This window comes from Pteropus alecto, unplaced genomic scaffold, assembly GCF_000325575.1.
Source record: "Pteropus alecto unplaced genomic scaffold, ASM32557v1 scaffold156, whole genome shotgun sequence".
Taxonomy (NCBI): domain Eukaryota; kingdom Metazoa; phylum Chordata; class Mammalia; order Chiroptera; family Pteropodidae; genus Pteropus; species Pteropus alecto.
In genome coordinates, this window is record NW_006437746.1 from 4216047 (window position 1) to 4230730 (window position 14684).

The 14684-nt window shown below is 47.2% G+C and overlaps 1 pseudogene; it reads right to left on the bottom strand.

Annotated features, from left to right (window-relative positions):
• Positions 1 to 14146: 14146 nt before the first annotated feature.
• On the bottom strand, positions 14147 to 14265 carry LOC112482085 (annotated as a pseudogene).
• Between the last annotated feature and the right edge of the window lie 419 nt (positions 14266 to 14684).

The following is a 14684-nucleotide window of genomic DNA, read 5'->3' on the forward strand; positions in this document are numbered from 1 at the left end:
CTTCTGCATTTGTGACAAGTGTCTAGGTGGCTCAGGAGAAGGAGGCCAGGCGGCGTACAGTTTAACGTCCTGGGCTCTGGAATTAGGCTGCAGGGGTTCAAACCTGGACTCCAGGACTCAGTGCCCCATGTAAATTTGGCCCCTGAGTTCCGCTAATATGAATTGCAGCCATGTTATGTTGGGCCTGGCGTTATTCTAGGCGCCGGGGGCTCAGAAAAGGAATAAGTGATATTCTCCGCCTTGAGGATGCTCGAGGCTCACAGACGTGGAAGAGGGCGATGAGGACGTGGTGTGGTGAGAGCGATGTGAGGGGCTGGCTCTGGGCACACCAGCTTTGGAGAGGCAAGGAAGGCTTCCTGGAGGAGGTGATATTCAAGACAGTTCTGGAGGATGAGTAGGAGTTATGCAGGGAAAGGGGGCCAAATGCTGGGTGTTGGGGAACACTTATGCCGTAGCGCACATTCTGAGCTGTCCAGTGATTCAGAGCCGGTGAGGCGCGTAGTGTAAGAGGCAGGACTGTCAGGGTCTGAGGCTGGAAAGATGAGCAGCATCGGCTGGTTGCGGTGAGTTGGGTTGCCTGAGGCCTCCAGTTCTGGCTGGCTCATCTCACACACTGCACGTCCTTACCACAGAAGTCACCTTGTGTGTCATTGAATAAAACTCTCGCCCTGGATTAGCCAATTAGCACTGTGCCTTGGGTGCTCAGAGTGGCGGAAGCCACAGAGGCCCAAATCTCCACTTGAAGAAACACACAGTACTATCAATTGAAGGAGTGTTAAATAATTTGGGGTCCAGGTTTCAAAACCACTGCATGGAGATTCAGGGAGAACTTCCGGGGAAAGATGACATGTAGCTGAGTCTTGAAAGCTGAGTAGGAGTGAACAAGAAGAGAAGAGGCAGAAGGATGTGGTACAGAGGGGACCAGCAAATGAAAAAAATCAGGGCTGGTTCAAAGGACTCTCATTATGGATGGGACCTGTGAGAGATGAGGCAGGAGAGAGAAGCAAAGGCCCTTGGGTACCAAGCTATGGAGTTTGAAATTCATCCTGAACGGAGAACGAGTGAAGGGTTTTAAGGAACAGAGTGAGCAGGGGGATTCACTAGGATGCGCTTGGCCACAAGTGCCCGAGCACATGGCTAAGATGGCTTAAGGAGTGGGAAGCTATTAATTTCCCTTAGAGAGAGCATGCTACGGCAGGTGATGTCATAAAGACCAATGCAACTCGGTGATGTCATAAAGACCAAGGCCCTTTCTATCTCCTGTACCAGCCTCAGCACCTCTGTAGTACGGTTCCTCACGATTGCAAAGGGGCTGTTGTGGCTCCAAGCATCGTGGCTTTTACAGCATCCAGAGCAGGAAATAAGGAGGCAGATGTCTAAACAAGTGGCTCTTCCTGAGGGCAATTTTGCAAAGGCTGGTGGAAGTTTTGGTTATTCCAAGCGGGGGGAAGCTAAAAACATCTAACTAGTAGGGGCCAAGGGGGTGGCCAAATAGGACAAACTCCCAGGAGAGAAAATTACCAAAATGGCAACAGTGTCAAAGTTGAGATGCCCCGGTCTAAACTGATCGGGTGCCCTTAGCTTAGATGGGGGAGGTGAAGTTGCTTTCGTCACTCTGCATGCGGAGCTCAGAGCCCAGAGGTCCCAGAGCATGCTCAGCTGCTGAGAGACCCGATACACCACCAGATGTGTGAACGTGTTGTAAAGCTACAACCATATGGTTTAAAGGGAAGAAATGAGACCATAAAATCTGGATGACAGAAATAGTTATCAGATGGATAGGAAAAGACTTTATCAACATTCTTTTAGGTTGTTATATATACCTAATATGTTTATACTGCATATAAACATAAAGACAATATGTGATCCTCAGCACGTGCCATTTGAGAAGGGCATTATTATCTGTCAAATACCGAATTGCTTTGCAGGACATACGTTTCTTTCTTTCTGATCCGTCTTTAGTTCCTGGAATTTCCATTCCGCTGTGGTATTATTAAATGGGGTGTGTTTTATTCTTTCCATTTTTTCAAAGCAGAATCAGTTGGATCGATCTTGCTCTGATGGGGGCAGTGATAGCGGGGTGTGGGGAGAACACTGACTTAGAGGCAGGTGTTGCCCACATACAAGAAATACAGCTCATCTACCGTCGACCCAGACTATGCAATGTCTCTGATATTTCCGCTGGAGGTTTCTGGTTTGGCCTAATTATTTTAGAGATGCGATGCTGACTTGATACTCTTTGCCTTCCTTTTCCTGTTTCTTGTTTACCATGGTGTCTGTCATCAGCCTTGTTTTTGAATATGAGAGTTTGAGCTCTGCTGGCTAGGTGTGAGTATATGTATAAATGTGTGTGTGTGTATGTATGCAGGCATGCATGCATGCATGTGTGTGTGCGTCTGTGGTTTCATATATGTTTCTATGTGAACGAAGTTAGCTCACGAAGCTCCAGGCTCCTTCGATAGCAAAAGATGTTTGTTCCCCTTCCAGCAATCCTCACCGTGAAATCGACAACAGAAGAAATCATATCAGAAAGGAGCAAACCAACTTACCGTGTTTGACACTCTTCACTAAGTGAATTATTGGAAAATCAACAGCACACTTTTAAATAATCCAAGAATCGAGGAAGTATCAAGGGGAATGAAAATACATCGAATGGAATAAAAACGAAAATACAACACATCGCGCTTTGTGGGAAGCGGTCAAAGTAGTGCCGAGAGAAATTTGTAGCACTAAATGCTTACATGAGAAAAGAGACAAGGTCTCACATAAGTATCGGAGCACCTATCTTAAGAACTTAGGAAAAGCAAAGCAAAATAAACCCAAAGTAAGTGGAAAAAAGGAAGAAATAAAGATAAGAGCAGAATGAACAAAATTGAAAACAAAAACAACAGAGAAATGAAACAAAAAAGTTTGTTCTTTGAAACGCTCAATGAAAGTGATACCCATTTAGAAAGACTGCCAACAAGAAACACAAAGACACAAATTACTAATATCAGGAACACAATAAAAGATATTACTACAGACTCCGCAGCCACCAAAGGAAAATCAAATTCTACAAACAACTCTACAACTTAGATAAAGTAGACTAATGCCTCAGAAATTACAGACTATCACAACTTACACAATATGAAATAAATAACTTGATTAGTCCTATGCATATATGGCCTACTGATTTTTAACAACGGCGCAAAACAATTCAATGAAAGAACAGTCTTTTTAACAAATGTTGCTGGAGCAATTGAGCGTTCTTTAGCAAAAACAAAGCAAAACAAAAACAAAAAAAACCCTCTAACCTAAATCTTGGACCTCACACAAAAATTATCTCAAGATGTATCATAGATATAAATGCATATGTAAAACTGTAGAACTTTTAGAAAAAAACACAGAAGAACATTTTGGGACCTAAAGCTTTGTGAAGAGTTCTTAGTCATAACACTGACAGTGTAATACATAAAAGATAGATAAATTAGCCTTCATCGAACTGAAAATTTTGTTCTTTGAAAGGTAAGGTAAGCTACAGATTGGGAGAAAATATTCGCAAACCACATGTCAATTAAAAATGGGCAAAAGACTTGAAGAACATTTCATTGAAGAGGATATACAGATGGCAAATACACACATGGCAAAATACCCAACATCACTAGGCATGAAGGAAATGCAATTTAAGACTACGGTGGATACCACCACATACCTAGGATAACAGCTAAAATTAACAATAGCAATACCAGGTTCTGGGAAGGATGTGGAGAAACGAGATCTCTCATTCATAAAATGGCGTAGCCACTTTGGAAAAGCGTATGGCAGTCCTTAAGAAAACGAACACACAGGGTATGATCCAGCAATCACACATTGGGCATTTCTGACAAAGAAATGAAAGCTTACGTTCTCACAAAAATCTACACGTGATGTTTCTAGAAGATTTAATCTTAATAGTTCCAACCTGGAAACAACCAAAATGTCCCTTAAACGAGTGAATGGCTAAATTCCATACCGTGGGCTACTGCTCAGGGGTTTTACGGTTAGTAAAAAATGCAGTTTCGAAAAGTCACATGCTGTGCAATTCCATTTACATAGCATTCTCGAGATGACACAGTCATAGAGATGGAAAGCAGATCAGCGGTGATAGGGGTTAGGGACAGTGGGGGCAGGTGTGACTGACTGACTATACAGAGGTCGTGGGATAAAGATCTTTGCAGGTGATGGAGTAGTTCTGTATCTCGATTGAGGCGGCCGTTACAGGAATCGATGCCCTTGATAAAATAACACAACGACGCACACCGTCGTACACACACATTGTACCAATGTCAAATTCCCTGGTTCCGGTATCGTGCTATCGTTAATAAAATATACAAACGTTAAAGGAAAATGGGTCACGGCGAAGCGGGATTTCTCCATGCTATTTTTACAACTTCCTGCGAATCTACCATTATTTCAAAGTTAAACAAACAAGCAAACAGAAAGCTATGCTCCTGCTCTTGTTCAGCTCAAAAAGCCTCAATGAGTCTCCATCGCTCAAAGCATTGGTTTTACAGCTTTAGCGTGTCTAAGGATGGCTGGCGTTGTATTAAACGGACTGATCCACGCCCGGACCACCAAATTCCAATGCAGTAAGTAGGGGGAGGGGCCGGGATCTGCAGGTGATTAGGCTGCAAGGGGGTGGCCTTCAGATCATACTTTGAGAAACTCAGACTGCCTCTGCTCTCGAGCTCTGCGTTTACAGTTACAGCCAGTTCTACCACTGCTCTCCCTCCGTTCCAGAGGAGGGTAAGGCAAGTGGGGTGTGGGGACTGGGGTTGCCGGGGAGAGAGTGCTTTTTAAGGAGGAGTCACCAGCCGCTCCGTGGAAGTGCAGAGTCGGCACTTTTCTGAACCTGAGAGTGAGTGTCTCCTGAAATTTAGCGCCTGATCAATATCCACACAAAGACCCCCGAGGGCAATTGTTCATAATATCCCCAGGCTGGAAACAACTGTTATGTCCATCGACTTGTGAATGGATCAACAAAGGGAAGTGTAGATGCCCAAAGAAATGATACCCAGCAATGAAAAAGAAGAAACTACTGATACATGCAACAATTGTGGAAGAATCTCACGAGCATTACGCTGAGCGGTGAGAAAGAACACAAATCTGAACAACACTTAAAAGAATCTGAGAAAAACCAATCTAATCCATAGAGATAGGAACTCTGAAAAGGCCAATCTCATTTATACTAACAGAAAGCGAGTCAGTGGTTTCCTGGGTGGGTGACTACCTGGCAAAGGAACTTTTGAGGCATCAAGAATGATCGGTGGTGGTTACATCAGTGATTCTCAGCGAAATGCCCATTTTACCTCGGTAAAACTGATTAAAGAAACAAAACAGCAAAAAGAAATCCCCAGCTCTCTCGCAAACACCTGAACCCGGTGCATAGGAGGAACGGCCATCTCTTCTGGAGGTATACCACAATTGAGTAGGACCAGCCTTGACGAGGGGTCGGGACACTGGTTCCAGGAAAAACTGGCCAGACAACCCAAGAGTCAGGCATCAAACGCTCGCAGTCTCCCTTTGCCCCTGTGCTGTGAGGATTTCCCAGGGCTGTGGGGAGCAACAAGTCAGCTGAAGTTCGTGAAATCACGTGGTGAAACGTGAAATCACGCGGTGAAGAGCTATATATCTGTCTGAGATTTTTGCTGGTTCTTGGATGGACGCTTTTCTTTGCTTGGCCCTTTGACTTCAAATCTGGAACGGTTCCGTGAGCATGAGGAGATGTCAGTAGCTATCGGCTATACGCAAATTAAAGTTACCAGATGTCATTTTTTTACCCAAGTGTTTGGCAAGAATTAGAAAGTCAAATAAGATCAAGGGCTGACAAGGGTGGAGTAAGTGAGACCCCGCGAGGCAAGTTTGTAGGAGTGCGAGCTGGTGTAGCATCTGGAGGACCAGCTGGGGGAAGCTGAGGGTGTACATGCTCTCTGGTTCAGCATTTCCACCCTTGGTGCACAGGCCATAAGGAGACAGGTAAGAAGCTCATGGCAGCATTGTTTTTGATGGCAAAGACTGCACACAACCTAGGTATCTGTCACTAGGGAATGGATACATACATGCACATGTCGTAAGAAAAAGCAGCAATTGGAAATACATTTACTACAGTTACACAGCTGTAGCTCAAAAACATTATGTTGAAGAATAATAATCATAATAATAAAAGCATCCCAAATGATATTTATGGCACAGCGTCGTTTATGTAAACACACGCACACTGGAGTTTTCAAGAATGTAAATATATATCCCACATGGAAAGTGGACCAGAATATACATTAACACACTAGAGGGAGAAGTGTGTGGACGATAATGGGCTGGGAATGAGTGAGGAAGGAGAAAAGAAAAATAAAGAGAAAGAAGAACTCGGCGTGGATCAATGATCGCAGATGCCATGGTAAGAACGCTCGATTCAATTCTATGCACCTAGGCAGCTTGCGAGAATGTTCCAGGACAGTGAAGGATGCGCCGGTTTTGGGGACCAGACGAATGGCTTCGGAATGGGTGGTGTTCAGTCTGGGCGACACACTGCGACATTTGCGGAGCTCGAAAGCGCTGAAGTCTCTGGGTCTCACAGCCAAGAAATGTCAATTTAATTGACCTGGAGCACCAGCCTGGACTGCCAGGATTTAAAAATTGTCCCCCCACCCCCATCTCCTTCCCACCCAAAGGATTCCAGGTACAGCTAAGATCGGATCACTGCTCAGGGGCTCAGATTTTCTGTCTATAGGATCGTTCTGGGTAATTCTATAATTTAGGCAAATTTAGATGAGACTTGAGCGTCAGCTTCTTCAGCTGTAAAATGGGGAAGATAGTCGTCTTGCTGTATTGAACGATGGGACGAAGGTCAGTGAATGCAAACTGACTATAGACAATGGCTCTCAACAAATCGTAGCCATTATTTTTTGGGGAGGAAACAAAAGATCATTGATTGCAACAGCATCAAAGTTAGAAGATAAAATTGTAAATCCCGATAAGTTCACATTTTTTCCCCTGGGAAGCTTATATATTAGGAAAACAAGGGGCTGAATCTCCATGGTCCTGAATGTCCCCACCCAGTTGGGAAGCTGGCCTTGGAAATTTCAGTTTGAAGATGCTAGAGAAATATGCTGTCAGCCACTGCCCTCTACTGAAATAAAACTGTCACTTTTGAGTAGGGAATAGTCAGACTTGCCATATAATTGCACTTGAATTTCAACTCACCGGGGAAAGGCTGTGTGAGCCCCCACAGAAAATATTGTCCCTCTAAAGAGATTTCTATAATTATAATAGCTAATTCATGGCACTCTCTTATCGCTATTCTAAGCATTTGACACATGTTATTCGGAAAAAGAGACTCCATCGTCAGTTCTAACATAACTAACTCACGGCACAGCAAACACAGGGGGCAAGTACCATTATTATCTCCATCATATGGACGTGGGAATCGAGGCTCACGGAAGTAAGTAACTTGCCCCCAAAAAGTCACACGGCCAGGAAGCGGCGAAGCTGGCTCCAGTCTATTCCTAACTGGCTCTGCTATTCTGCCTTTTGAATGTCTCTGATCCCTTTGATCTGATCATGACAATTGGTCTGTGGCCTGTATTGTTGCCCAAATAGTTTTTCCTGACTTGAAATGTCCCCCGGTCTGTGCCGCATCCCTCTTATGCCTTGAAAGAATAGTTCTCATTCATTTTCTTCCCAGCAGGGAATCTGCCATCAGTTTTCACTCCCAAACCCCTGAAAAGTCTGGCTTTGACTTGCTTCTCTGATTTGCGAGTGTTGCCCCCAAATGCCCTCACTGTGTGTGTGTGTGTGTGTGTGTGTGACATCATGCAGGATCCCTGAATCAAGGAATTGAGACCTTGATTAGATGTCATGCTGGAGGAGGTGAATTGAATTCATGACCTTTCCCCTCATGCCCCGTCCCCTATCTTCATGCTCTGGAGGACTGAGCCACCTGCACCCCCAAACGCATCGGGCTTCTGGGTGCTTTCCAGTGTTTTGCTCATTTCAATGTTTCAGGCTCACATGTACTTTCCTGTTTTGTCCACCAGGAGGAGGTCTTCTCCTCTTAAAGCCTTGATTCCTCCTTTTCACAGGTAGGTAAACTCTATTGAATGCTGGAAGGTGGCTGGTCCCAAGTGAGATGTGCTTAGGTAGATGTTACACGGCAGATATTCAAGATTTAGTACAAAAAGTAATAAATTCAAGATTTAGTACAAAAAGTAATAATTTGATAGCATGTTGAAATGATAATTTTTAGATAGATTAGACTAAATAAAAGACTATTAAAATTAATTTTACCTATTTACTTTTATATTTGTAAAAAATGTGACTGCTAAAAAATTTTAAATTGCATATGTGACTCATTTTCTATTTCTACTGGACAGCACTGGCTTAGACCCCCTCCCCACCCAATGGCAAACTCTAGGATAGATCCACACAACCCTGGGGCTTCAGGGAACCCAGTATGAGCACAGGGAACCCAGTTCGATTTTACTCATGAAGAAATTGAGGCCCAGATCGGCCAATGACTTTTCCAAGGGTATCCAAGTGATGGAATCTTGAGTTTAGATTAGAACCCAGGTGTCCTAAAGCCTATTTTTTCCCCATCTCTTATTATGGAAGTCCTTGAATGTCACATGAGGTCATAGTCACAAGACCCTCGTGGGGGCTATTAAGGTCTTTGGTCAAGTAATGTCACCATGTCAGGTCTCTCCCTTGCTCCCTTCCACAGGCCTGCACAGCCAAGGGGCTGCTCTCTGTTGCATCCTCTTCCTATTCTCATGAACATTTTTCTACTTCCTGCTTGCTGAGTCCCCACTTCTGCCTGGCGCCCGCTCCGCTGCACTGTCAGCCAGACTACAGACCCTGAAGACCAGCGGGGACTACTTCGGCCTCTTTACCCTTTTGTCTTGATGTGCCCAACCCTGGCCCTGCCCAGGGGGCCATCGTGGCTCTTGCTGGATTAAGTCCCCCCTGTCCAGCGGGGAAGGATGAGGAAATAAACAGCTGGCCTTGCCACATGCCGTCCCTTGGCAGAGCTCATGTGGCCAGCAGGCCTTGCCTGCGGCAGGGTGATGGGCGACCACATGGCCAGTGATTCACACGGGAACCGAAAGCGCCCCTCAGTGGGGTGACTTCTCTAAAGCTGACGCATGAATCAGCAGTGGGGACGCGGTGGGACCAGGCCAGACTCCGAGTTGCGGCCGTGGACCGTAAGCACACGTGCCCGCACACACGCCCTCCCCGGGCTCAGCGGTAGCTGCCGGCGTGGTGGGGTCAAGGCCAGACCACGCTCCTGAGGCTGCGTGCACGTAGGCGCTCGGCCTCGCTGAGGGGAAGGCCCTGATGCTGGCTCGTTTCTCGGCATCAGGGAGGCCCCGTGCAAGCAGGAGCAAAGGGTCTCGGCCTCCCTCCCTACGCGGGTTCCTGGTGGAGGAGCCATATCGAGTCTGCGCCCTGAGTGCGGCTGCGGTCGCCCGGGCGGTCCCTGCCCCCATTCCTGCAGCCTCATGTCTCTCTCTTCTGGGGCCAGATCGCAGAACCGCTGAAATATGGGGCTGCAAGAGAACCCGCGCCGTGCGGGTCCCAGTCACAGGATGTGGGCTCTCGTCCCAGCCACCGCTCTCGCTGTGCAACTTGGGGCTGAACCTCTCTGGGGCTGCTTCTGACTCGTATAATGCACGGATTATCTATCACTTTGAAAAATTCCTTCAAGACTTAGAAGCCTAAACAATCAACACTTATCATCGCCTGTAGTTTCCATGGCTCAGGAATTTGGGGGCAACTCAGCCGGGTGGTTTTGGCTCATGGTCTTTCTTTCTTTCCTAATTAATTAATTAATTAATTTTTTTTTTTATGGTGACATTGGTTAATGAAATCCAGTAAGTTTCAGCTGCATACTTTAACAGTAAGGCATATATATATTTACACTGCAGGCTCATCTCTTTTGAATGACCGATTAAAAAAAAAAAACAAACATTATTATATCATAAATGACCCCTTTTACGCTCATCCGCCTCCCTCCTCCCCCCTCTCCCCTACCCTCTGGTAACCACTAGTCTACAGTCCATGTCCATGAGTCTCTGTTTGTTTGTCCTGTTCACTTGTTGCTTTTAGGTTTATATCCCACGTATAGGTGATATCATGTAATTTTCAACTTTTTCTGTTTGGCTTATTTCGCTTAGTATGATTATTTCAAGGTCCATCCATGTCTTTGCAAATGGCAGTATTTCATCTCTTCTTATGGCTGAGTAATATTCCATTGTATATGTGTACCACAGCTTCTTTATCCAGTCATCTATCGTAAGACACTTCGGTTGCTTCCATGTCCTGGCCGCTGTGAATAATGCTGCCATGAACATTGGTGTGCAAATATCTTTTCAGATAGGAGTTTTCAACTCTTTGGGGTAAATACCCAGTAGAAGGATTGCGGAATCATACGGTAGATTAATTCTTAGTTTTTTGAGGAACCTCCATACTGTTTTCCATAGTGGCTCATGATCTTTTATGAGATGAGGTCAAGGTATCCGCTGGCTGCAGCCATCTGCAGGTTTAACTGGGGCTGGAGGGTCTGCTGTCAAGACAGCTCACTCAGACGGTCGCTGACAGGAGTCCTCAGTCCCCCGCACTTGAGTCTCTCCATGGGGCTGCTTCAGTGTCCTCCAGACATGGCAGTTGGCCTCTCCCAGAGTGAGCAGTCTAGGAGAGTAAGACAGAAGCCTCGTTAACTTTTATAACGCAGCTTCCGAAAGTTAAGCTCTGCCATTTCCCCACTAGCTTATGTGTTACACAAGTCAGCCCGGCTAAGGATGTGAATATCAGCAGGTACAAACTGTCAGGAGCCCTCCCGAAGGCCGGTCATCACGATAGCGTTAATAATATCTGCCCTGTCCACCTCACAGAGCCACGGCGAGGGTTTGTTTGGATAATATCTTCAAGGAAGACCACTAACCAGAGGATGCATCTGCTAAGGGTCAAGGCGGCAGCTGTTAAAAACAGCTGTAGAAAGGCCTATGGGGCTGACCCCTGACCCCATCAGAGGAAAGTTTATGAAAAGCACAAGGAGGGCCAACTGGGAAACTTGGTAGCTCAGGGACCTCCAGCCACCTTTGCTGCCACATATGAGGGTACATTGTGGAGACAATTAGGAACTTGGCTGGCAGTGCGCCCATCACAGTGTGTTCGCTGAGGGAGGTTTTGCTCATCTGTTAAAGTTCTCTCTGAGAAAAGCAGGTGGGGCACGGGCTCAGGAATTCTGGGAGCGGGGCTGAACAAAGATGGAGTTTGAATTGTGCCTTCCTTAGTTCTGGCATTCGAGAGAGTTAGTTTGCCTTCCACAAACTGCAAAGAGTTGCATAAGCGTGAAGGTCCACTGTTGTCACTTCCTGGCAAGACTGGCCCAGGTCATCCCTCGAGGAACCTCTCCACCTGATTCCTTAAATAGCCACAAAAAGGAATTTAAATATTTTTCAATGTTTTGCAACTACCAGAAACAACGTCTCAAAGTTGACCGAATCTTTCCTGGTTCGTTTACGCCTGCTCCTCTCTAAGGAGATGCTGGTCACCGCTGCTCAGTCCCAAATCCCTCTGAAACATAGGCGTGTAGAACAGCGACCATTTTACCTCACTCATGATTCTCTGGGTTAGGGATTCTGGAAGGGTACGGCTGGACTGTTCACCTGTGGGATTTCTCACGGGGTTGCAGGATGATGTCAGCTGAGGTTTCAGTCACCTGAAAGTCAGCTTGGGCTGGATGCCCAAGATGGCGCACGCTCACGGCTGACAGCTGATGCTGGCTGTGGGCTGGCAGCTCAGCTGAGCTGTCCGCGTGAACACACGGCCTCCCCAGCACAGCAGTCGCAGAGTGGTTGGGTTTCTTACGTGGTGTCGGATCCTCCCGCAGCTAGTGTCCTGAGAGAGCCAGTTAGAATCTGCATGACCTTTTGGAAAGGCTATCAGAGTCACTTCTCCCATAATTTATTAGTTATAAGCTACGATGGCCCCCTGGGTACGAGCGAGTCATCAGGCTAGCATAGATTCAAGGGGACGAGAATTAGACCCCATTTCCTGATAGCAGAGTGGCAAGGTCGCACTGTCGGTGGGCATCTGACCCATCTTTGAAAGTATCATTTCAAGGGACTAGAATCGTGTCCCATATTTGAGGGCCTGCGTTGAGGTACCATGAAAATATCATTTCGTAGAGTCCAAGACTACTTAGAGCTGGATAGAACCTTAGAGAGTCTCTAGTTTAATCATTTTATCATAAGGTGAAAAAATATGAGGCCTCAAGAGCCAAAGTGGCTTTGCCCCCAGCTCACACAGCTGGTCAGAGGTGCAGCGGCACTGGGGACCCCAGCCTGCTGCCCACCTGCACCCATCCGTCGTGAACTCTGGCCCTGGCCTTGCTGGCATCATCCCCCTTCCTTCTTCCTAACAGAAGGGTGATTTTGTCCAGGTGTCTGCCCTGCCCACGTGGCTTATCTGCTCCAAAGTGCCACTCTGTCCACACCCGCAGCCAGCATGGCAGGAGTGATTTTGCTCCCAGCCCGCAGACGAAGCCACCGACCTCTGTGAGGCAGAGGGTTGGATTGGATCAGCCGCAGCTTGCTCTGCGGACCCTCCCATTTCATGACTCAATGATCTCCGTATGGTTTAAGCCATTTGCCAGTTCAGTTTCTGGTTACTTGCAGCTGAATGCTTCTATTTCTGGGATTAACCTTGACCTTAAGAAGGGGCATTTAAGGAGATCTGGCTCCACACTCCAGGCCTAAGCTTCAGGGATGGCCCGTGTGCCCTGACCTCGGTGGTCTCTGATAACTGGGATTTCTCTCGCTCTGCACCCAATCTCTACCTGACAAAGGCTCGGTCCTTCCAGAATCCGCTCTCGTTACCCCTGTCATCCTCAGCTCCTGCTCGGGGCTGGAGTCCTCTCCTCTTCCAAAATTTCAGTCGGGTGGCCACAGCCCTCCAACACACTGCTGTCCCAGGTGCCCTTCCCCCTTCTGCTTGCTTCCCGGATTTGTGAGGACTCTGCACTCAGAGTCCTCTTGGTCAAATTCAGAGTTCTGCCCCTCCTGCTGCATGGACGCCTGTCCCCAGTGCCGGATGCTCACCTGGTTTTGGTCTGTCGTTGTACTGTGCGCACGCCAGACACCAGTCTTGCCTGCTGGACTCGACTTCCTTCCTGCACCTGTGGCTGGACAGGTGCGGCCCGCCCCGCCCACGATTCCCTTTGTGTCTCCGCAAGGGCGTCTCCTCGTACCTTCCCCGTGGACACCTTGGGGAGAAATGATCACTTGGGAGGTAAAAGATCCCATATTTACACCTGCAATGTCTGTGCCTTCACAGAACAAAGAATCGTTCATGTTTTTGTTTTACACTGCATGAGACTCGTTTGGATGCTGTTCACGTTTTATCCCATTTCTCCCCTGCTGGTTGGAGAGCGAGGCCAATCATTTCGAATTAAGTAAGAGGTGTGTATAATGAAATAGACAGACAATCCATTTATATCTCTTCTCGCCAAGATATTGTTCATCTTCGCTTAAGGTCTGTGTTTTCATCCTCACCGCCTCTTTGTGGCCCCAAACGACCCTCCCTGCACTGGAAAATTACGACTGCTCGCTAACAAGTGTCAGTATTTCGGGCAGAATGCGTTCTGAGACTTGCTCTTCTGGCGACCTGGAGTCTGAGGTTACGGTGGAGTAAGGGACTTTCTCATGGCAGCTGCTGGTATTCGCCCAAAGGAGCTGATGGGTACACACGACTAAATTGGTGTATGAGGTGCGTATGCATCAGCGGGCAGTGGAGGATTTGCTAGAGATTTCAGCAGGGGAGCCAGGGAAAGTTAACCTCATACGTGTGTGTCCCGCGAGCCCCTCGAAACCTTCCTCTGGGCGGTGGTGGCGTCTTCTTCCCTGGGTTTCTGCCCTCAGTACCCATCTCTCCTTCTCCTCCTTCCTCCTTCGTGTTCCAGAAAAGCCTCTTCTTTCTGCATTAAACGTGGGAGGAACTCAAAGTCCAGGCTGGAAACTCCCTCTCTTTTTTTTTCTTTTTTCTTTTTTTTCAGGCGAGGCAACCCTTGGTTGACCTCACAGATCGCAAGGACCTTGTCAGCTTACAATCCCTTATTTTTAAAAATTTTTTGCGCCTACAGCACCTGGTGTGCCTAGGTGGTCTCCCATCCAAGTACTAACCAGGCCCAACTCTGCTTAGCTTCCGAGATCAGACGGGATCGGGCTTGTTCGGGGCAGCATGGCCGTAGACTGGAAACTCCCTTTCTACCTTCTGAAAAGTGAACCTTTCAAAGATGCTCTCTGCTCAAAGACATTTTCGTGCCAGCAGCGACGAAGATGCTTCTCCATAGTTTTTGTAATTACCTTTAAAATGCTGGCCAGTGACAAGAAAGGGTGAAGACTCGGGGTTATTGAAGACCGAGGCGTCAGGAGTTCTGATGTCTTTGCATTTCCTTGTGGTGGTTCTGCGGTGTCGCTGGGAGGGCTGGAGGGCTGCGGGCCTCTGCCTGGTTAGAGTCTCGGCAGCTTCCTTTTATCCACAGCCGACACTACCATCACCCTTGAGCTCCCTGCTGGCAGGTCTCTAAGGAGGTTGCAGCCCAGACCCTGAGGCTCACTTCCATGGCGGCCCCCTGTGTGCTTCGGCTCCAAGCTCATACTTCAGTGCTG